Genomic DNA, 22316 nt, shown 5'->3' on the forward strand with positions numbered 1-22316 from the left:
GGAATTGTTTCACTTTCTTCCCAAACAAGAGTGGGCTGAATAATTCCCTAGTGTTATTCAAACTAACTAATGCACTGTATTCTGCTGTTTAGTATTCTTGAAAAAGTCCTGTGCACCCCATGTCTCTTATATTATTATTCCCATATCTTCAAAAATCTGTAATTTCAGCTTTATTATATGCATCCACTCTTCTATATTTTTCAGATATTGGATAGATTTGACTTGGTAAACCAAGAACATTTTAAAAGGGCTGCTGTTAAACTTTGAAGAAATGAGTGATAGGTACATCCAGTTTGCAGACTTGGGTTAATAGACTTCTTCAAAATATGAAATTTTGGTTTTTGTTTTTCTCACATCTATGTGCATTCAGAAATAATGTACCAATGAAAGGTTGTTTTCATGTGAAAATGAAAGTATCTTTCTGCATTTTACTGAAAAGTAGCTATGGTTGTTACAGTTCATAAATGAAACGTGTCAGAACATGAGGATCAATCCTCTCCTTTTGTCTTTGGAGAATTGCTTGGAATACTTAAAATGCTTGCAAGTGTGTGTATGTGGGTGTGCATGTGTATATATATATGTATGTGTGTGTATATATATGAAAATAAATATATATATATATATGAAAGCGCAGTAACTGTGTAAGGGAATGGTGAATGCTGTATAGATCCAGGAAAGGCTGGGGGGAAGCATTCATTGTACCATTTGCTACAATGTTGCCCTGTGTCCAGCAAGGCCCAGGACAAAATCATATCCTAAATCTAAAAATTTCTGGAAGATGTGTTGCTTTCAGGTGATCTTTCTGAGCAGATCACGTGTCTTTTTAATTTATAGTAGAGTTTTAGAAGCACTTGGTCAGGATGAACAATAGATAAAGACACATAGTTATATACTGTTGTAAGTGCTTTAGGGTGATGTTGGGTAACTGTTTGGATTGTTGTTCTTAGTCGTTTTTTTTTCTTTCTCCGGGTTGCTAGTTGCTAGGTATGCCCTTCCAACTTTGTAGAACTTGCCTTGAAGCGTATCTTAGGCCAAGGAAAGTCATACTATAATAGCTGTTCTCTTAAGTTACTGAGTTGCCAAGTCAAACAAATTTGGATTGACTGAGTACATGTGTGCACAGTTGTTCAGCCACCCGTTTCTGCTGAATTTAGTAGAGCACACAGCGTGCCGACTGTGTTGATTGGCAGAATGATTTTGAATCCCAGCCTGAAGTGCATCCAGTTCTGTGGAGGTATTTGTGGATAGGTTCATTAGGAGCCTATGTGGAACCCAACCCATGTCCTAGAAGAATTTTGGAAGTCATATACTGGTCTGTCCAGTGCAGCATCAAGAAAACTTTCCTGGGAACTGTCAATGTACAGGAGAAATAAAATAGGCCATACTGCTGATCCATTTGATGGATCATGATAGAAGAGAAGAAGCTGTGGCACTAAACGTATTTGCTTCCATTTCATGCATGCTGACATTTTTGAGCAGGGGATTGTTCAGTAGCAGATGATTGTTCTGCAGATGAAGTAAAATTTGAGGATGGAAAAAGCAATGTGCATAGGCATCCTTTCTCAGTAGCTCTTCATGTTTGTTGTAGAAGATGCTGTGTAAAGGTCTTCCCTGAAGCTTCCTTTGTAATATTTGTGAGAGCAAAGAATGAGGACTCGCTGAAGGCAGTGTATGAGGTCGTGCAACTAGTGCCTCTGAGATTTTGTCGCCCTAGGGAGAAGATGAAGATCAGATAATCAGATAACTTGTGTGAAGTGCTTGATGGCATAATATTACCTCTGCGTTTTGTGAGATTGTTTTGAAAGCAACATGGTTTTGTTGCATGCACATGTTGATCCCAATCTGTTTTGTCTGCTGTGTTTTCTCACCTCTACTGCCTGGTTTGTGGCATGGCTTTCTTCACATTCCTACCTGGTGAACCAGCCCCAGATGCAGCCCCTCACCCTCTGTGAAGGTTTCAGGTGTTTTTAAGAGGCCCAGTACTTGACTCCAAGAGTGCAAATGAAAATGAGTTCAGTAAATAAAAGAAATTATTCTATTGCAAATATGTGGATTATTTATTACAGTAATAGGTAATAAAGATTTTAAGCAGATCTCTGCTTTTTATGACTTCAACTGATTTCATTGCTTTCAGAAGAAGGAAGCAACTCTGGTCAGAAAGAGAAAGCTGTGGACTTCTAGAGCTTTTCCATGGGCACCTAGGCTTGTGTGTGTTGTCACATAGAAGTGTATACTTTCATCACCAGTGATATTCTTTGTCTTTGGGCTATGTCACTAATTCTCTGCAGGGAATGTAAAAAAGATCATGCTGCAGAGACTATGGCAGCGCCTACACAATACAGAGAGCCCTCCAGCGAGGCAGTAGTTGCTGAGTTACGGTTTCCAACATTGAGCTTGCTTCTCAGTTGCTTCTTCAGTGTCTCTATATCAGTTTTCTCACCCTTGTTAAAACCATATAGTGGCTTCCAGCACTGCCAAAGCAGTGAGACAGCTCTTCTTTTGTTGCAGTGGTCTTGTAACCGTATCCTGGGACCTCACATCTCAGATGATAGAATTATCTGTGCTCCCAGTTTGTGCCCCCAGGACTGCTGCCTGCATGCTGCAGGGATAAAGGGGCTGCATTTGAGGTGTGCCTAGCACATAATCTGCTGACAGTTTCAGTGGCGAATGTGTCAGCCTGTGGATCGTGGGCCGAGTTTGGGTGGGTGCAGAATACAATACTAGGTGTAAGAAGTTGTGCTCCAACTATGGAGTGACAGTGTCTTTTGGAGCATGGTTTGTTACAGTGCTCAGTCATTGGAGAAGAGGAGGAGTTGTTGGTTAGAAATGAAGTGACTCAACTTGAAAATGGAAAGGCACAGAGAAAGACAGAGGATTATGGTTTTGGAAATGAACCTGTAATCCTTCATGCTGCTGTCTGAGACAGAAAAAGGTTGGGAACCAAGGCACAAGTAAATATTCCAGTGTCTGATGATGTAAGATGGGGCCCATAGATTAAAATATAAGAAATTTTTGGTGCAGATACTGTAGTAAGCATTAGTGTTAGACTTTATGGTGCTGCTTCCACTTTTAACTGCAGTTCACTGTTCTAGTAGAATATTGCTTTTTCACTAACTTAAATCAATGCTTTTATGCATATTTGTGAAAAATTACTCTGAGGTAAGGACATGACTTTTGTAACAGCTTTCTTTATGCTGGATCTCCAAGCCTCCAGCAGCAGACATGGGTTATTCCAATTACTGGGCATGTTTTTGCTACAGAGAGCAATGTGATGATTTCTACCTCTTTAGGTAGAGGTGGAAAGAATTGTAGAACGAATCTCTGGTTGGTGGACTTTAAAATAAAATGTTGCCTCACTATTCCATAGACATTAAAATGCTGTTGGCCTGCTAAAGGAACTTTATTTGTCTTTCATGAATGTTCACCTTTGTGAATACATTTCAAATATTTAAGTATCAAATTATTCTGTTTAACTGTCTTTAATAGGCCTTCTGCTAAGGGAAGACTGAAGGACTGCCAAGCTGCTTATTTTCGAAGTTCTCAAGTAGGGTTTCAATGAAGCCAGCTAGTGGACAGACAAATAAGGGCTGCGCTTGGTAATGCTAACTCTTCATCATATTATGTGAAAATTCTAATTATTGGTCCTTCATACTCGCAAAATGGGACACACAGAAGTTTGCATCTTCTGCTGTCTCATGTAAGAAAAATCCTTTCTTACCTCACAACTTTTGACTAGAATTTGTCAAGCAAATATGTAGTGTTTAGGAGTGTGAGCTATGCTTTTTGATGTTAAATACACAGAGGTAAAATAATTCAACAGTAGTGTGAAGGAGAAAAAAAAATCTGAATGTGTAAAGCTAGCAGTAAAGATAGGTAAAATGCATAGCACTTTCAAATTTAAAAGGAAAAGAATGGGGTGGGGAGAGCGTTGGCGCGTTCTTGTAGATTTTTCAGATATTTGAGTTCGAAGTTCCTATACAGTTGTATTTAAGAAACTGCATACTTTAGTCTTGTCCTTGGATTCCCTACAAGGGTACAAAGAAGTGGTCCAAGTGCAACCCTCTGCTGGTTTCTGTTGCCAGTGGTGAAGGGACAGACTAGATCATTCATTCACTGTCGGGTGAACATACACAGACACACATTTTGGCAGGAAATAAACACAATTGAAAATGTTATGTGTGGATGGACAAGCTATGGAATGAAGAATTTTCAGGTTTGCTACTTTAAATTGTCCTGCAATCACAGACCAAATTATGGCAAAAGGATGCCTTCTTTAAGATGTTTAAGGAGTTTTAAGTATTCTAAGAGTGGCTCTTGAGGCCGTAGGGCACAAATTAATTCTCGTTAGCCCATGGTGAATGTGTCATTGAGGTTTTTAAAAATTCCTGTTCTATAAGGTAGATATCCCAGCCTGTTTCTCAAGATGTCTCGCCATGCTAAAATCCACACAATACCACCTGGAGGGTTCTTCTTTAAATTGACAATTTGCTTTGTGATGTGTATCTCCAAAGCCAGCTGACGACTCAAAGCATTTGAACATCTGCAGGGACCACATTACATGAATGTGTTGGCACCAACGTTTGTTCTTCCCACACATTCAAATGAAGCTGGTGTTGGCTGTACTGTATCCTCTTAATCAGCTTTGTCCGGCCATCTAGGTGATTTGTCTTTGGAAATTATGTCAGTTACCTAAGAATCTGTGATAACTCACATATGGGCAAGGAAAGTAAGAAACTGAGCAGGAGGAACGGATGCTGAAGAAGCTGCTGGTTACGTTTGGTTCTGGAAGATGAGACCTACAGAATGTCTTTGATATTTGGTCTCTCTGCAAACTGGTTTCAGAGTATGCAGAAGTGAAAAATCAATGTTTGTTTCCCTCTGAAGGTGAACTTCTAGGCTGGTTTATGATGAGTCTGTGGTTTTTTGTTTGGAAAAATAACTTTTTATGGGTAATACTAGCTGCCTAAGTGCTGCCTGGAATATAGGCATGTCTGTGCGTTGAAGGCTTACAGACCAGTGCTCCAGAAGCTGTATCTGTACTGACAAATGTAAACAATGGCAGTTGGAACTTTAATATTTTTTACTCTCTTGGAGTTTCCAAGTTCACATAAGCTGGTTAAGTTTTTTCCTTAAAAGTTAACTGTTGCACAAGTATGATACATTCATTATAATTTGCAGGTAGCATTCATTTAAATAACTTGATTTAAAATATCCTTTGTGGCAAATAAAAATTATTTTTGTATCCTGTTGCTTTCATTCAAATACAATAGGTGAAATGTAATTACAGCCGTTGGAATGCACAAGCGTTTTATTCCCGGGATTTTATTCATATTTGTAGAGGGCATTAAAGTTAAGAGCATGTTCTTTTCTTATTTTTTAGTCAGCCCCTCTTTTTTTCAGCTTTCATTAAAAGATTGCATGTTTTCAATAACTCTTGAAGATTTCAGATCAAATGCTCAGTATCTCTGTAACAATTAGCTTTGGTTGGTGGTTTTCTGTTGATGGAAAAAGGGGAAGCAAAAGTCTAATTTTAGTATTTTTAAGTTACAAACCTTGATAGAAGTTGCATCATTAAAATGGTAGGCGATAATTACATTTTCAGGAGTTTTAACCTTTCTAAAATAAGTTTTTTTGGTGTAGCCATTATATTATAACCAAATGTATTATTCTGAACATATTTTAGCATGGGTTGGTGCTATTCCTGAAAGCAATCTCATAAGAGAGGGTTTCTAAGGGAACTCGAGGATCTGCCGTTTCAGGGATGGGGGAGGAGGGGGAAGAGCTGGAAGGAGTCTCACTGGTTAATGCCTGGCTAGATTTCTTCTGTGCTGTTATAAGGAAAGTCTTGTGTAGATTCACGATTTTGGTTCCATCGGCAGACAGGCTGTTCTTTTACCAGCACAATAAAAAAGCTGATGTAAAGTCATCATCACACAGATCCAGAATCTGGCATCTTTGATATCTTAGGGGCCTTCTTTGTGACATACAGTTTAAGTTGTGGGCTGTTGATATTCTGCAAAATCTAGAGAGGAGTGCAAGAAAAAGAAAAATTGATGACATACCTGAGAAAGATTCTGTAGATTTAGAAGGCATCTGAATCAAGATATCTAAGATGGTTTAATCTTTAACAAATTGATAAAACTACCTTTTTATGTAGTGAATTAGCCTTTTATAGTAAACAGATATAATGGGCCAGTTACTTCATTGGTAATTACAGAATTGATAGGACATTTAGATATTTTGCAGTTCTTGGCTATTTGGAAAGCTTAAGATATGTATGAATCTCTGTAATGCTTGACATAATATATTGTTTCTAGTTATTCACTGCCTTTTTTCTCCTGATCTGATGATGCTTCCATGCTTTTAGTGCTGCTGGATGTTTTTTGGTAGCTTGGCTATCAGTTTTGACCACAGGTGAAAAAAAAGAAATGTTTTTCTAGAAAGCCAGATTACCTTTCTCCCCAACGTCTCTTGCCCCCCCCCCCCCCCAATAATTTTTTTCAGGAATGTAGATTAGTATCAGATATGGTAAATGATTATTTACATAGGGACTGTTTTAATTTCAAGGGATGCCACTGGTATGATGCTGATTTGGTGTGGTGGACACCTGCCATTCAAAAAGAAGAGGAAAAAAATAGATCTCTTATGTTACACTGAAATGATGCATGTACACGTCAAGGAAATGAGTCACCTAGTATTCTCTATTGGAGAAAGTGGTTAGGAATCTGAGGAGCTCTCTGCACATGTGTAGCAGGCTTTGACATGCATAGATTGAGTGCGTACATGTAGGTTGTTCCCATATTTATAAGCTCAGAGTCTGTTCTAGAATCTATCGTATCAAGTGATCTGGGTGCCCAGAATATGCTGATTTGCTGTGTTAGATACAGAGTTGACCTCTGAAGGATTCCCAGATATCTGGCAATCCACATTGATAAATGTAGGGAAATTGGATAGGCTACTTCTTAAGGACTTTATCCAAACTGGTGCAGTGTATAGATGTGCTATTGCATATGCATGCAAAGTATCTGGGAAAAAATAAAAGCAATCACGCAGCAGGGAAAAACAATCTTCCTGATGCTTGTTGAGGGGAGCAAGAATATGCCTGGCTTCTCTTTTGGTTCCCTGTTTGCATGAACTGTGAAGTGTAGCCCAAGTTTCTTCTGCATTCATCTGGTGGTGGTGAGGTTCAGCTCCTACCTGCAGTTAGGTAACTGTCATGAGTGGCAGTTAAAGAAAGGCACAGGGATGTTGTCTTGTCCTTTCTTAGGGTACTCATGCTGGCTACATATATGGATTCATGAATTCAGTTGCTCCTTTTCTCCCAGGTCCTCTAAAGGGTTGAGTTATTCTGACTTTGCAGAAAGTTTGCTCATCTTATCTTGGAAGAAACTCTTGTGCCTCGTTACAAGCCTGAAGTGGGTTTCCCTAGTTTCCCATTTACTAAACGCCTGGTTAGTGAACTGTCTTACTGTCTGGTTTCCTGAGCAGTTTGCAGACCTCCTTAGAAAGGTTTCCCCGAAGCATGAAAGCTATAAAAGTAGGAGCAACTAAGTAGCACTGTTGAGTATGTCATCTTTTTTGGGCTTGAGGAACATACATGTATTTCTCCAGAAATATGTAGGTTGGTAGCACTTTTGCAAAAAAAGAAAAAAAACCAACTCATTGAAGTTGAAATGGAATAAACAAACCTCTGTTAAATAGATAAGGTAACATGGGGGTTAGGGGGAACGCAACCCAAACATACTTCCTTGAAAATTATATTTCTGTCTCAAAAATTTGTTCAGACCTCCTCCTCCTATTTTTTTCTATCTTAAGAGCAAACAAAAATGATAAGCAGTTCTGATGTTGAACTTTCTCACCTATTTTTGGTTTAATCTGAAGTGCTGCAGAGGAGCATTCAGTTCATTGAGTTTTCTTGCATTTCACCCCTTTGTGTGTTTGAAATAACAAAAATACTGACATTTGTAGAAGTCACCACCCTTTCACTTCTGAAGGATGAATTTAAAGCTTGCACAGAAATTAATGCATAGATGTTAGGAGGGAAAAAATACCAAAATAATCCATCAGGTGAGTTTGTTAGCGTATTTTTTATAGTATAAAGTATCTGGGAAAAAATAAAATAAGTATGTTGTGAATAACAGTTAAATTCCTCTTTTGAGGGATTTGTTGGGTAATTTATATGGAGGAAGGAGTTTGGGGCTGATAAGCTACTGCTTAATTTTGCATACGGAATTCCATATGGAATGATTTTTATGAAAATATTGTGTGAATATTCAGCTAATCTCATCTGGCAGGGCAAAGTATATTCTTGTCCCTTCAGCTGGTTTTGTGGGGGATATTTCTGTGACCTTTGTAACTTTATAACCTTTATAACATTCAAAGAGGGTTTTTTTTAAACTTTTCGATGGATTATCACTAGATAAAACTTCATAGTTTTGTTGTTGGATTGTTGGGGATTTTTTTTGTGATTTTGTCTTTTTTCTTTTTTTTAATTGAAGTGAAACAGCTACATCATAAGTTTTCTTAATGGATGCAATGCTAAAGAGAAATACAGCACTTGGGGATTATGCATTTGGATTGCCTGTGCCATGCACATTAAAATCTTTACATCAATGCATTGCGAGGTTTTAATTTTGTTAATATTTACCAGGAAAACTCTGCCTTCTTTATTGCACAAAACATACTTGCTTGTGCTGTGAGAAGTGCTATAACCATTCCTTTTGTTTTTTGACTAAGAAGAATGGAGGATTGTGTGTACTTCCAAGGCAGTTAAGTGTCACTCTGGAGAAAAAGATATTTTTTGTGCTTCTATCTTGTAATTGCTTATTAGTGCAGACACGTAAATCAAGCTTTTCCTGGATCTTGATTGTATGCTTCTCCTCTGTTAAGTGCTTGATGTGAGAGATCTTGCAGCCTGATTTGCCTTTCCTGCCCTCTTCCTCCATTCCACCCACTCCCAACCGAGGAAAAAGCTTGGGCTGGAGAGCTCTGCTTCTATGAAGGGAGTGTATGTGATTGAAAAAAACAATGGAAGTATGCAATTCTAGCTGTCTTAGATTGGGTTTCCAGAAAGATTGATGTTTGGGCTCTGTTTTTGCTGGGCTGGGATGTTCAAGATGAATACTTGTTAAGTGCTCTGATATTTTTGATGAGTGCTTTAGAGAAGCCACTGAGAAAATTAATTCTGCCTTCAGAGTTTGAGCACTTGATAGTACGTGAAGCCTACTGGCATTTCAGACCTTTAACTTTTCATTATAAGAATTGTGACTTAATTATGGAAGCAACAACCTATGTGTGTAAATTGACTTCAGAGCTGTGTGGGAAATCAGCATGGAATCTTACTTTTGGTCTATTAAAATCCAAAATGTATATGCTGTAAGAGAATTCAGTTAAGATACACCAGTAACCTTTTTTTTTTTAATATTTTTCAGGTGTGAGGTTAAATTAAGAGCATCATAAATATGGGTTATAAGCAACTGACTCTGTTGGCTAATGAATGATTGCCATCAATACCTTTCAGTGCAGGATATTTTCCAAAATGTCTATATTGCTCGTTTAGAAGGACATGGCTGGAACTTTTTTGAAATAAATAGAAATTGCTTAATAGAAATACTCATATCCCTCAAAGCAAAATAAATGTTCATTGTTGAACACTGATCTATTATTGTCCAAATTTCAAAAGTTTTTGCTTTTCACAGTTTGGAAAGTAAATGAAAGACCAAGAGTTAGGTTTCACCAGTGACTTCCAGGAGAAGTTCTCTGACATAGTATGCAATAGGAGTTTGACCAGGCTGCTAGGTCAGCAACAGCATGTGTTACCTTTATTTTCCTGTTCTCTTACACTATTATTTGGTGGGATATAATGGAAAAGAGGACAGTAGGTTCAGTGTGAGTTGTTTGCACATGGACAATTTTGGTTGGAAGGCATAAGGGCAGTTTGTAATTTTGTGTAGGAAGCACTGAAGAGAAAGTTGGAGTAATTGTGGTGAAGGTAGAGTGATTTGTGCTGTGAGAAGAAGGCTCTGTTGTGTATGTCACTGATCAACTTCCTGTGTCACTCCCCCCCAAAATTCCCTGAAAGATCTTGAACTACAGGCCTGGTTGCATTTCTTTCTATTTTTCCTAGGTAAGTCTTTGGGGGCAGCTCAGTGCTTCCAGTACTGTTGTTCCCTTTAGGAGAGTAAGATATGTGTTCAGTAACTGCTGTAAACCAAAGAATGTTTTTAGTGTTTCTATTATTCTTTAGTTCTGTATGTTCATCTGTAAATCTTAAAATTCCTTCATAAGGTGTGAAAAGCTTCAATTATATTGAGGCTTGTGTCTGTCTTCCATCATATCTGGAGAAGTAACTGACAGCAGATCCTCCTTTTCTCTGGAGAACAGGGCAAGCAGTGCTTGTACGCCTTTTCATCTGTAAATTCACAGCTCTGACAGGGTGATGAGGAACCTGGAATTATGCTACAGTCATGCATGTTACTTCTCTCTTTCTCTTTCCTCATTTTCCAAATGTATTTCAGAGATTGCTTACGTAGCTTGATTGTTTTGCCATTCTACTTCTTTACAAAAGTCATACTATAAAATTAGATCGCTACATTCATAAGGAAATTATGATCCAAAATTCTAGACTTTCCCCTTACTGTCATATAGCATTAATAAAATTAATTGTCTTGGTATTCTGAGTTTGTCACGCACACATTTTGTACTGGAGATAATCCTGTAGCAAGCTGAAATGGCTTCTTGCAGAACAACAGAATGATTAGTGATGCTGAATTTGAAGACAAAACTGGGATGTGGTAATACAAATTTGTACCTGAAATTCTAAATGCTTTTAAATGGACTAAGCTGAACTACCATTCAGGGTATTCAGTTAAAATAAAAGGTTATAACGCTAGTTTGTGTGCAAACAGAAAATACTGAAAGTGGACTGAAATCGAGATTTCAAATAATAAATTCACCCAGCAAAGCTGACTGTTGCCTTAATTAGATATAGCTTCAAAGTATAAGTTAAGATTTTTCCACTACAGCTTTTCGTCACTTCCACAAGTTCAGCATGCCCTATACAGATGCTTAATTTGTATGCTGGGCCCTGTGATAAAGCTATTTCTGTCGATGAGATTCCAAAATTATAGGCACTGATGTCAATGCAGATGAGGTTAGCCTAATTTGGTCAAGAGAGGGCTATGCCATGCAAAATCTTCTTTACATGGGCACATAAAGGCCAGTGCCAAGACTGACAGGTGTCCAGTGGGTGGCAAGGAGCTTCAAAGATAAACATTCTTGGTGGTACTGCTACAATTCTTGCTTCTTTAAGAAACAATATCATAATTGTATGGCTTTTTTTTTTTCAGCATCCCTGCAGGAAAACTAAGTCGAATTGAAATAGATCTTAATTTTATAAATTTAAATCTTTTAAAATCTTATTTCAATAACTTTTAAGTGCTAGATTTTTAAATTTGATTTCAGTATAATGGGTAAGCTTTACAATGAAAATAGCATCTTGTCACCTTCAAAAGTGGGACATCAAAATCAGAGGTATGCTGCTGTGAAATCCGTGCAAGAAAAATTACTTGAAAATGGTTGTTAATTGTAGGTGGTCTTGTAATGTTATAAATACGATAAAACACACTCAGGTTGAATAATGAGAGGTCTGTACAAGGATATTGTGGTTTTGAGAAGACTAGAAGGATATTAGTTGTGGTTGAAGAAGCTCCTAAACTTTTATTCTACTAGCTTTCCTCCTTTTTTCTATGTCAATGTGTGACCTGTGAAGTGTATAAAAGAAAATATTAATAGAACAGTTTCTTTATATATGCCTGTTTCCATACCTCCTTCCATGCCTCCCCCTAATTGGATTTTGCAGTTATATGGATTTTTTTTGCCTGTGAATCTTTTTATATTGTTTTCTAGGTTGTAATTCTTCTGTTCCTTTGTCAGATCTCTTTCTTAGCATTGATGTAGTTTTTTAAAAATAAAAACTGTTTCTTTATGCAAACAACCCCCCCCTCCCATTCTGACATTTCTCTAATAGAAGGCTGACTCTTTTCAGTGTATTTCAGTCTCAAACACAGTAGGCTTTTTCAGCTTAACACCTGCAGATATAAGCCACAACACTACTGAAAAGCTCTCTCTGTTACTGGGTCAGCTTTATCTATAGTGGAGAAGATGCTGAAATAAATAGATAAGGTTTTTGATGAAAAGTCTTGGGTACATGGATTGCCAGCACCCACATGCTAACAGAATATTAATGGAAGGCAATAACTACATGTTTTTTGAATGTGTAAATGTTTACAAAACAATCAGTTTTGTGTGAAAATACCTTTATTAGACTTTACTAGAAAGTTTTTAAAGCATTTGCTATAATTAATTTGCATCTGTTAGAGGTCAGAGGAGAAGAATTTCAAAGTATGTAAGACAAGGTTGTATCAGTAGCTCAATAAAATAAAGGGTGTGAAGCTGGCGATAATATATTCCAGCCAGGAAACAAGGGAAGGTGTTGCAGTGGCAGGTGTTGGACCGTCGGGTTTGGAAGGTTAGGTTTTTCAGCTTACAGTCTCATTAGAGGCTTTCTGAGCTTAACTAGTTCAGCTGAAATCGGTCTGCTTAACCAGTTCAGTTGAAATTGGTCAGCTTAACCTTAATTGGGTGTAGGTTTAATTAGTTCTTGGGAAAACTCATGGAAGACTACAAGTATTTTTGGGTATGGTGCGTAAGCAAGTTCTGAAATTAGTGTCTACTGCAGATGAGTCTCCAGGTGAATTTTCACTGGAAATAATTTTGTAGTAAAAACTGTAGCTCTGCTACTGGGCTTTTATTTGCAAGCTTAAAATGTTAGATTTTTGAGGTGAAAGGAAGTTAAATGTCACTGGCCAATGGGACTTTTCCTCTTTTTTTGTATTTAAGATACTATATGTTGCTTCATAGTGCTTTGCTTTTTTGTGAGTGCCTGAGTACAGCCAATATGATCTTTCTTTGAATCGCTTTAATCTTTATAAACTCTGTAGTGACTATTTAAGTTAATTATTTTCATTTGTAATGCCATCATATTATAAATAAAATACTGTATTGATTTATGGATTTGACAGCAGATGGTGTAACTAGTTCCAGTGTTTGTCCTGTGTAGTCATTCAGTTATTTTAATGGAAATGATCACAGAATAGAAAAATAACAGCTAGGCTTGATTAATTTCAGATGTTCTGTTGCCATCTCTGCTTTCTTAATGTGAAACTTCCAGCTTTCCTCTTGAAATTTATAATTTTTTTGTCAACATAGTTTAATGGTTGTGTGTGATGGCTAGCAAGGAACCAGAGACAAAGATGATTTTATTACTGCCTTTTAAATTTTTGGCATGTTGTTTGAGCTTCAGCATGTGTCTTTGTGCCTAGGGAAATGCTGAATGTATGTTTTTTCTGTGGGAACTCAATTTTTGAAAAATAGTATTTGAAAATGATATCTAAAATCCTTGCATAAATACCTGCTTGTAATAAATGGAAGCTTTATTGCCTGGGGAGTCTCAATAAATGTCAATATTCTAATTTTGTGTAAACTACTCTTTAAATATATCCTATGAATTCCAGTGTGTCTAAGGGGGTTAAAAGTACCTTTTGGCAGTGCTGGAGTTGCAGAAATCTGTAGTCAAGAAGCAGGCAGGCAGATGTTTCTGAGGCTCAGAGAGAGGTAAGCCCTCATAGTTACGGAGCTTTACCCATCATATGGGAGCCAAATAGAAGTGCTTAGGTTTTTTTTATTCAACCTAATAATTTCTGATTGCTTTTCATGTTCAAATGAGAAGGAAGGCAGGGAGCAAATCAAAAACTGCAGCTCACATTGTACCCTGCCCTTCCATGCCTTCTAGCCTTAATTCATGGCACTGTGTTGATCACTTCTTTGGGTTCACTAGCCAGACAGACACATCTGTGGAAATTCATACATACAGCTGTTGTCTGAGGAGGCCCCAATTGCTCCCTATGCTCCCCCTTTCCACACATGCGCCTCTAGGAGCTGTGAAGCTGCAGAGATGTGTTCATATAAAAAGAAAAGTTATTGGAGAAGCTTCTCTCCAAGGGAAAAAGCTTAAGCCTTGAATTTAGAGGACAAACTTCTTGTGTCCTTTGCATCTTCTGCAGATAATTTTTGAAGAATTACAAGATGCAAGTGTGAATTCTGTAATCTTCTTACTGGTGTTGGGATGTGTCGACAATTTTGTGATGTTGTCCTTCTGTAAGATTGTGACTTCAGTGTTTTTTATTTAGGTTTTCAGTTAAATGTAGGAGAGGCAGTAGGATAGGCTTTTGCTGTTCTGAGGATGTGCTTTAGAAATAGAATATAAATGTTTTATTACAAAGTCTAAGACACTGGTAGCTTTTCTTGTAACATATTACTGTTAATTTGTTTTCACTGATATAGCCAGTGTACTTGCAATATTAAAGTTATGTGGGAATGGACATTACTGCTTGTTTTGCTTCTAATACACTATTCAGTCTTTGAAGGTGTGTTTAATAATGAAACACGGTAATTCAGAGCAGCTAAAATTTGCCTTCTTGTATCTGACCTTTATAATAGTCTGTCTTTAGCGAATGGATTGCAGGCTGAGGCCCCAACGCTACTTTGTCTTGTAACAGTGGCAACATTTTTTTTTTTTTGTTCTTCAGAATCACAGGTGAAGGCATTGGTGTTGAACTCTAAAACCAGTCCAGTTTCTTGCTGGGCTACAGACTTTTTGTGAATGAGTGTCTGCAAACAGGTGTGGAAAGATACAAACTGATGTAGACCAATGCTGGATAAGCATCTGTATGACCATGACAAAACAGTTTTCTGTCCAAGGTGATGCCTCACTGTGTCTGACAGGCGGTTGAAAAACAAAAATGTGCGTAGACTATTATCTTAATTACTTTTTCTTATTTTGTTTCTTTGAAGAGTATTTGGTAAAAGTGGAGTACAGCTTCTTACTAACATCTCTTTTCTGGACAGAAGCAGATATCTAAGTTCTGTTAATTTAAACAAAGCCCTAAAATGCAATTTTAAGTAAGCAGCCTCGGAAAAATGGGTGTCTGAAAAACATGAGGAAGAATACTGTACAGTAGAGCTTCAGTTCTTTGGCTACATATGTTTTTGTAAAAACAAGGGTTATATATGGTACAAACTGGTGCAGTGACAAATTATCTAATTTAGATCCTTTACACGTGTAATGGTATGTTCTTTGTAGAAACTCTGAAATTCACTCTGTTCAGTAAATCACCAGCAAATTAACTGGAATTCATGTTATGACAGAGGCACTGAAAGTGTTCTACTTTCTGTTGCAAAAGAAACATTTTGGAAGTAATTTTTTTCTAGATGTTTAATCTATGCAAGGACATTAAAAATGCGTTATCATCCAAACCTCAACTAAAATATGTTCACTTTTGCCAAATCACTTTTTCAGTGTTGTGCAGCCATTTCTGTTAACCTGCATAAGAATGGTGATGAACAAATAAAATGAAAGGTTCAAAAGAGCCAGCCGAAAAATGCAGTGTTCAATAATGTGCTTGCTTTGGCACAGATTTATGCAATTTGTTTATAAAATACAGAATACCTCTTATCTTTGCCCCTTGTGGAAATGCAGAGCAAATAGGATGATCCTGGCAGTTTTCTATTGCTATGTTAGAGCAGCTGATGGTGGGGTATAGAAAGGTAAGATTGTTGGCTTCATTTCACTTGCAGGCACTGGATGCTTTTGTTTTAAGGGGCAGCCTCTAAGCGGGCTTTTTCTTTTTCTATCTTATGGAACACTGAAATGGAAGATGTATAAAAACAAATGGTGCTCTTTAAGGAAATTGCAGAATTCTACTTCCTGAATACATATTTGTCCATGGTTTTAGAAGTTCATATTCTGGAGTTCTAAGCCCTTAGTTTAAGATCAGCCAGCCTTTTGAGTTTAGTTGCCAAGAATCAACTAGTTATGGTGATTTATATGTATGAAAGAAGGTAAGTTTTGCTGACTTGCCTTCATTTTTCATGTTTGCTTATTAGCTGATATGTAGCTTTATTAGCAAGCAGCTAGAATAGTTGGAGTCTTGTACCTTGTTGCAACATAATCTAATATGACAAATGTTTTGGATAAGAAACTCAATTGAAATTAAAATGATTGGATAACGATTTAAATTAAGACATAAACAGAAGTAGCATTTGTGAAAGGTGGTTACTGTGTATTCATTGTGGAATTCTAAAAGGCCTGTTCTCAATATTGGTAACAACAATGGTGCATTCTCCTATTTCCCATGAGTGCAGTGGTTGGGTCAGGCTGCAGCAATAGTTATGCACGTTTGTTAGAAGAACACTTCTCATAGCTCACTAACAAAATTTAATTTTTTGTTAGTTAAATCTGCTGGAGAGGCAGATCACAAGTGATAATATGTCAGGTAGAAAAGTGAAGAAAAGATGGACATTAGTTTAGAGGTGTGGTTTCCTCCCCCCTTCCCCAAATTATAGGCTTATTCCTCCGCTATCTTTACATAGTGTTGATATAAATATGATGAAGTTCCCTGACTGGCCTATAGCGAGTACAACGCCAGTCAGGGAATGTATCCTGGAAATTGGTGTCCCACGAGCCACTGTTCTGTGTCTGTTCTGGAAGGTACAGAGCTCTCATTTCTGGGCCAGATGTACAAGCGCATGCATGTGAAATCAGGTCATTCTGGAGTGCAGGAGTGTTTAGTAATGGGCCTGAAACTTCTGCATAAAAAAATGACATGGTAGTAGATGTCTGTGAAGCCCTGCTGCATTTGAACAGGAGCATCATATGAGACCCAGTAATGTCTGTGAAGTAAGGGGCTGTTGCTTCAACTCTGGATTTCCTCTGAATGTTATTGAAATGTTTTTTGGGGGGAGCATTTTAAGACACTTCTGTAGATAAAGTAGTTACTGAGGTTTGTGAGGCAACACTGAGTCATTCTTCAAGACTGCTTGGATTTATTTAAAAAAAACCCCCAAAAAAAGGATCAGAACCAAGTGGGTATTTAAAAAAAAAGATTGGAACCGGGTGGGTATTTAGAAATACACGAGTAAAATCGAGATCCTGAATTCGGTACTTCAAATAACACAGTATGCTGATAGGAAACTAATGGGTTTCCATGTGGAGCCTTGGAGATCTCTAGGGGTGTATATGGAAATAATTGGATCCTTACAGATCACTATGGGGAGCTACTTGGATCTCGCGTGATGCTGGTTTCACAATGAGAGCAAACTGGTATCTTCTGCAAATTGCTTAGCGGAATCTTTGTAACTATTGTTGCAAGACCCCAGATGCTTTCTACTGTATCGATAGTGAATTATTGTCTCATAAGGAATGACACAGAGAGGTTTACTCATCAAATGCAAAGACTGTATCAACACATGCGTGTGCTTAGATGCATCTAGAGTGCTTCAAGTTTACATTGAAGTCATTGGGATGTAAGAGAGCAATTGCAATTGTAGGTTTCACCTGGTGGTAAAGACGAAGGAACTAGATAATGACTTGTATGTTAAATGTGAGTGTTAAGTACTGGAAATCTTGCCTTATCAAATGTGGCATCTCTGCATGTGTTGAGAAAATAAATTTTAGAAAAACTGAAAAAGAATCTGCTAAATAGTGTGGAGGAAAGATAAGAAGAAAGAAAACAGAACAGCTTTTGGAGCTCCTATAATTTTTAAAAGCCAAAAAATGCAATATATGGTGGTCCTTCATTTCAAGATAAAACAGAGACTGATGGTGATGTTTGCAGCCCAAGCATCTCTGCTGGCACTCCCAGAACTTAGGTAGCTTACTAGGTGGTATGTTATCACAGAGGGAACTTAGTACTCTTGTTTTTATGTAATCTTGTACCTGAGGGCTTACTGTACTTGCTAATGATAATTTCTTTCATATACCGGTAAAACATAATTTATTTTACTTTCACCTTAGAATTGCTAATGGAGTTATTCAACGTCATATCTTGCCCAAAAGAGGCACGTTAGCTTTTTTGTTGATTTCTCATACTCACACAAACAAGAAGGATTGCAGGGAGGATTCAGGGAACTACAGGCCTATCAGTCTGACCTCAGTGCTGGAGAAAGTATGGAACAGGTGATCTTGAGTGCTAGCATGAAGCACATGCAAGAGAACCGGGTGATCAGGCCCAGTCAACACAGGTTCATGAAAGGCAGGTCTTGCCAAACTAACCTGATCACCTTCTATGACAAAATCACTCGATTACTGGGTGAGGGAAAGGCTGTGGATGTAGCCTTCTCGGACTTCAGTAAAGCCTTTGACACAGTTTCTCACAGCATTCTGCTTCAGAAACTGTCAGCCTCTGGCCAGGACAGGTGCACACTCTCCTGGGTGGAAAACTGGTTGGATGGCCGGGCCTGGAGAGTGGTGATAAAAGGAGGTAACTCCAGCTGGAGGCCAGTTACAAATGGGGTTCCTCAGGGCTCAGTACTGAGTCCAGCTCTGTTCAATGTCTTTATCAATGATCTGGATGAAGGCATTGAGTGCACCCTTAGCAGGTTTGCAGATGACACTAAGCTGGGTGAAAGCGTGGATCTGCTGGAGGGTAGGGAGGCTCTGCAAAGGGACCTCAACAGGCTGCACCGCTGGGCTGAGACCAATGGGATGAGGTTTAACAAGGCCAAATGCCGGGTCCTGCACTTGGGGCACATGAACCCTATGCAGTGCTACAGACTAGTCTGGCTAGAAAGCTGCCTGGAGGAGAAGGACCTGGGGGGTGTTGGTTGACAGCCGACTGAACATGAGCCAGCAGTGTGCCCAGGTGGCCAAGAAGGCCAATGGCATCTTGGCTTGTATCAGAAACGGTGTGACCAGCAGGTCCAGCGAGGTTATTCTTCCTCTGTACTCAGCACTGGTGAGACCGAACCTCGAATACTGTGTCCATTTCTGGGCCCCTCACCACAAGAAGGATGTTGAGGCTCTGGAGTGTGTCCAGAGAAGAGCAACAAAGCTGGTGAGGGGGCTGGAGAACAAGTCTTATGAGGAGTGACTGAGAGAGCGGGGGTTGTTTAGTCTGGAGAAGAGAGGAGGCTAAGGGGAGACCTTATTGCTCTCTACAACTACCTGAAAGGAGGTTGTGGAGAGGAATGAGCTGGCCTCTTCTCCCAAGTGAGGGGACAGGACAAGGGGCAACGGGCTCAAGCTCTGTCAGGGGAGGTTCAGGCTGGACATCAGGAAAAAAATTTTTCACGGAAAGCATCATTGGGCACTGGAACAGGCTGCCCAGGGAGGTGGTTGAGTCACCTTCCCTGGAGGTGTTTAAGGGACGAGTGGATGAGGTGCTGAGGGGCTAGTTTAGCGATTGTTAGGAATGGTTGGACTTGATGATCCAGTGGGTCCTGTCCAGCCTAGTGATTCTAAGTGTACTTCTTGGTCTTCCTTTCTCCCCAAATTCAGAATCCTATTCCTGAAACAGTCTTTCCGTTTCCAGGCCATAATTAAAACAAATATTGCTGGAGTGGTTCTTAACAGATGGCAAAATATTTTTTCTGTGTTCTAGTATTGAACTTATGCAGGAGACAAGAAAAACTTTCAATAAGAGAAGGCTAATTAATTAAACTGCTTGCTTTTGAAAGACAAAAGAGAGGGGTTGATTATTGTATATCTGTTCTCTAAGATAATATTGTGTTTCAGATATTGTTTGAAGAAAGGCTTGCTCCATGCACTCAGAATAAGACCATCCACATGCTCCAAGAACATTTTCATGTATTTTGAGACAGGAAAATGAGAAGACTGATCAGGAATTGAAAATGATGGTGACAAATGCTTGGCCTTTCAAAGGGTATAAGGCTATTTGTGTTAGAGTTTTGTTTGGAGGAGAGTTCAGTCTTGAAGCAAATCACCTAATTGTCCATGTTTATCATGCCCATTTGTTTGTTTTCCAGAGTGGTTTCGGTGTGTGCGAAGTAGGTTCCTTTCAAAACAAACTAAGCCATTCTACTCCTTTGCACCAAATATACTCTAATACTCAGTAGGGTCATAGAGGTTTGATCAGTTGGTCATTTTTGACAGCTTTGAACCTCCTGGGATAGAGTCCGGTTCAGGCAATTTGACTCAATGTGGCCTGCAAAAAACCCACTCCTGGGCTTCATATAGTATAGGTGTAAAGATCTCAGCAGCAGCTGTGTTTTGACTTGCTCTGGTTGTGCCAAGCTATTAAAACAAGTATAACTTAATGCAATTTATTGTGGGCTGTTTTGGGTTTGTTTGTTTGTTGGGGGTTTTTGTTTGTTTGTTTGTTTTTTTTACAAGTAACATCAGAGTGATGATGACAAATGGTCTGGGTGTCTTAATGTTCCCAAGTGTTTTAAAATGGTAGTGTTTTTTGAATCTACCTCTGTGACAGTTTGTATTTTGGGTGGAACTGAAAAGATGTTTAGATAAGCACTATGTTATTAAGTGAAGTACGAAAATGTCCATTGTGAATGTTCTTGCCTATGGTTTTGATCTGATGGATTTTCAGGGGCATGGCTAAGGGGGAGAGCAGTATATGTGTTTGGAATGTAGTAGTGCTGTAGGAACCCACAGCTGGTGCCCAGATCATGGTTACAGGTTAAAAGCCAGCACAAATATTAGGAATCGTATTATAAAATGAGAGCCCTATCCCACTTACTGAGTCTTCTTCATTCTGTAAACATCCCCTGTGGTATGTGTGTCCCCTTTTCTTATGGATAAGAGGAAATTAATTTTTCAGTGCTGAAGTTACTCCTTTGGTAATCTGTGCTAACTTTTGTAATTTTTGCGCATATTGGAATTTGTAATATCTTTGAAATAAAAAAAAGTAACTATAGGAAGAGCAGAATCTTTAGGTGGATTTCCCTTAGATTATTCAACTTCAGCCTTTTGAACTTCTCAGTATCTCACAGTCTGTTTCTTTTTCCCCTTAGTATCTGCTCTTTTTCCAAACTCATAGAGTCACAGTATGGTTTGGGTTGGAAGGACCTTAAAGGCCATCCAGTTCCAACCTCTCTGCCATGGGCAGGGGCACCTTCTTCCCTTAGGTCAGGTTGCTCAAAGCCTCAGGCAACTTGGTCTTGAACACCTCCAGGGATGGGACATCCACTGCTTCTCTGGGCAGCTTGTTCCAGTGCCTCACCACCCTTACAGTAAAAAAATTTCTTCCCTCTATCTAATCTAAATCTCCCCTCTTTCAGCTGAAAACTATTACCCCTCATCCTATTACACTGCACTCCCTCAAAAAGAGCCCCTCCCCACCTTCCCTGTAGGGCCTCTTCAAGTACTAGAAGGCTGTTATAAAGTCTCCCTGGAGCCTTCTCCTCTAGGCTAAACAAGTCCAACTCTCCCAGCCTGTCCTCATCGGGGAGGTGCTCCAGCCCTCTGATCATCTTTGTGGCCCTCCTCTGGACTTGTTCCAACAGATCTACGTCCTTGCAGTGCTGAGCACTCCAGAACTGAACACCATACTCCAGGTCTCATAAGAGCAGAGTGAATGGACAGAATGCCCTCCTGTCCCCTGCTGGTCCCACTTCTTTGGATGCAGCCTGGGATATGGTTGACTTCCTGCGTTGCAAGTGCACACTGTTGGCTCATGTTGAGCTTCTCATCCACCAACACACCCAGGTTTTTCTCTCCAGGACTGCTCTCAATTCATTCTCCTCCCAGGCAGTATTTGTGCCTGGGGTTGCCCTGACCCAGGTGCAGGACCTTGCATTTGGGTTTGTTGAACTTTGTAAGTTAAACTCTTTGAGATTTCTTCGCATTTCTGAAGTGAAACATTTTTGTCAGCTTAAAATGGCAAAAATTAAAATAAATCTCAAGGCTGCTCCAAGTATATAGAAGTGCTTGGCTGCATTATCAGTACTCTAGGAACTTAATTTGCTTTTCAGTCTTGGAAAACTGCTAGGCAGGTGATGGGGGGAATCACAGGCAAGTTCAACCCTTGGAGCAATAAACCAAAGCAACTTGCCAGTTCAGGCATGAGTATGTGTGGGCTAGAAAGGCGCTATGCGGGATGGCTTAGTATTCAGTGGACAAAGAGGAGATTAGAGAACTGTGATTGGTTTCAGTGGTTACATGTATTCAGTGAATTAACTTTCTTTCATTAACTTGATTTATAGTAAGTTGCTATAAAAGCAACCTTGAAATGTATTTTGAAGTTCAGTTCATAGCAGTTCTCCAGATGGCAGAATGAAAGGGACTTGTTAATATTAGCTATGGTGAAATCTGCTGGAAATGGACTTCTCATAGCTTTAAAGGCAAGGCAGTATCCTGAATTAGCTGAGTCTGTGTTAGTACTGGAGTTTGATCCTGTAGTCCAGCCAGCTTTGTTGTGTTAAAATATGAGTTACAAAAGCAC

The 22316-nt window shown here is 38.9% G+C and overlaps 1 protein-coding gene across 2 annotated transcripts in view; it reads left to right on the top strand.

The window, feature by feature from the left end:
• Positions 1 to 22316, top strand: part of PDE7A (phosphodiesterase 7A) — an 81120-nt gene that overhangs the window by 11157 nt on the left and 47647 nt on the right. The window lies entirely within an intron of this gene.

The sequence above is a fragment of the Cuculus canorus genome, chromosome 2 (assembly GCF_017976375.1).
Source record: "Cuculus canorus isolate bCucCan1 chromosome 2, bCucCan1.pri, whole genome shotgun sequence".
Taxonomy (NCBI): Eukaryota; Metazoa; Chordata; class Aves; order Cuculiformes; family Cuculidae; genus Cuculus; species Cuculus canorus.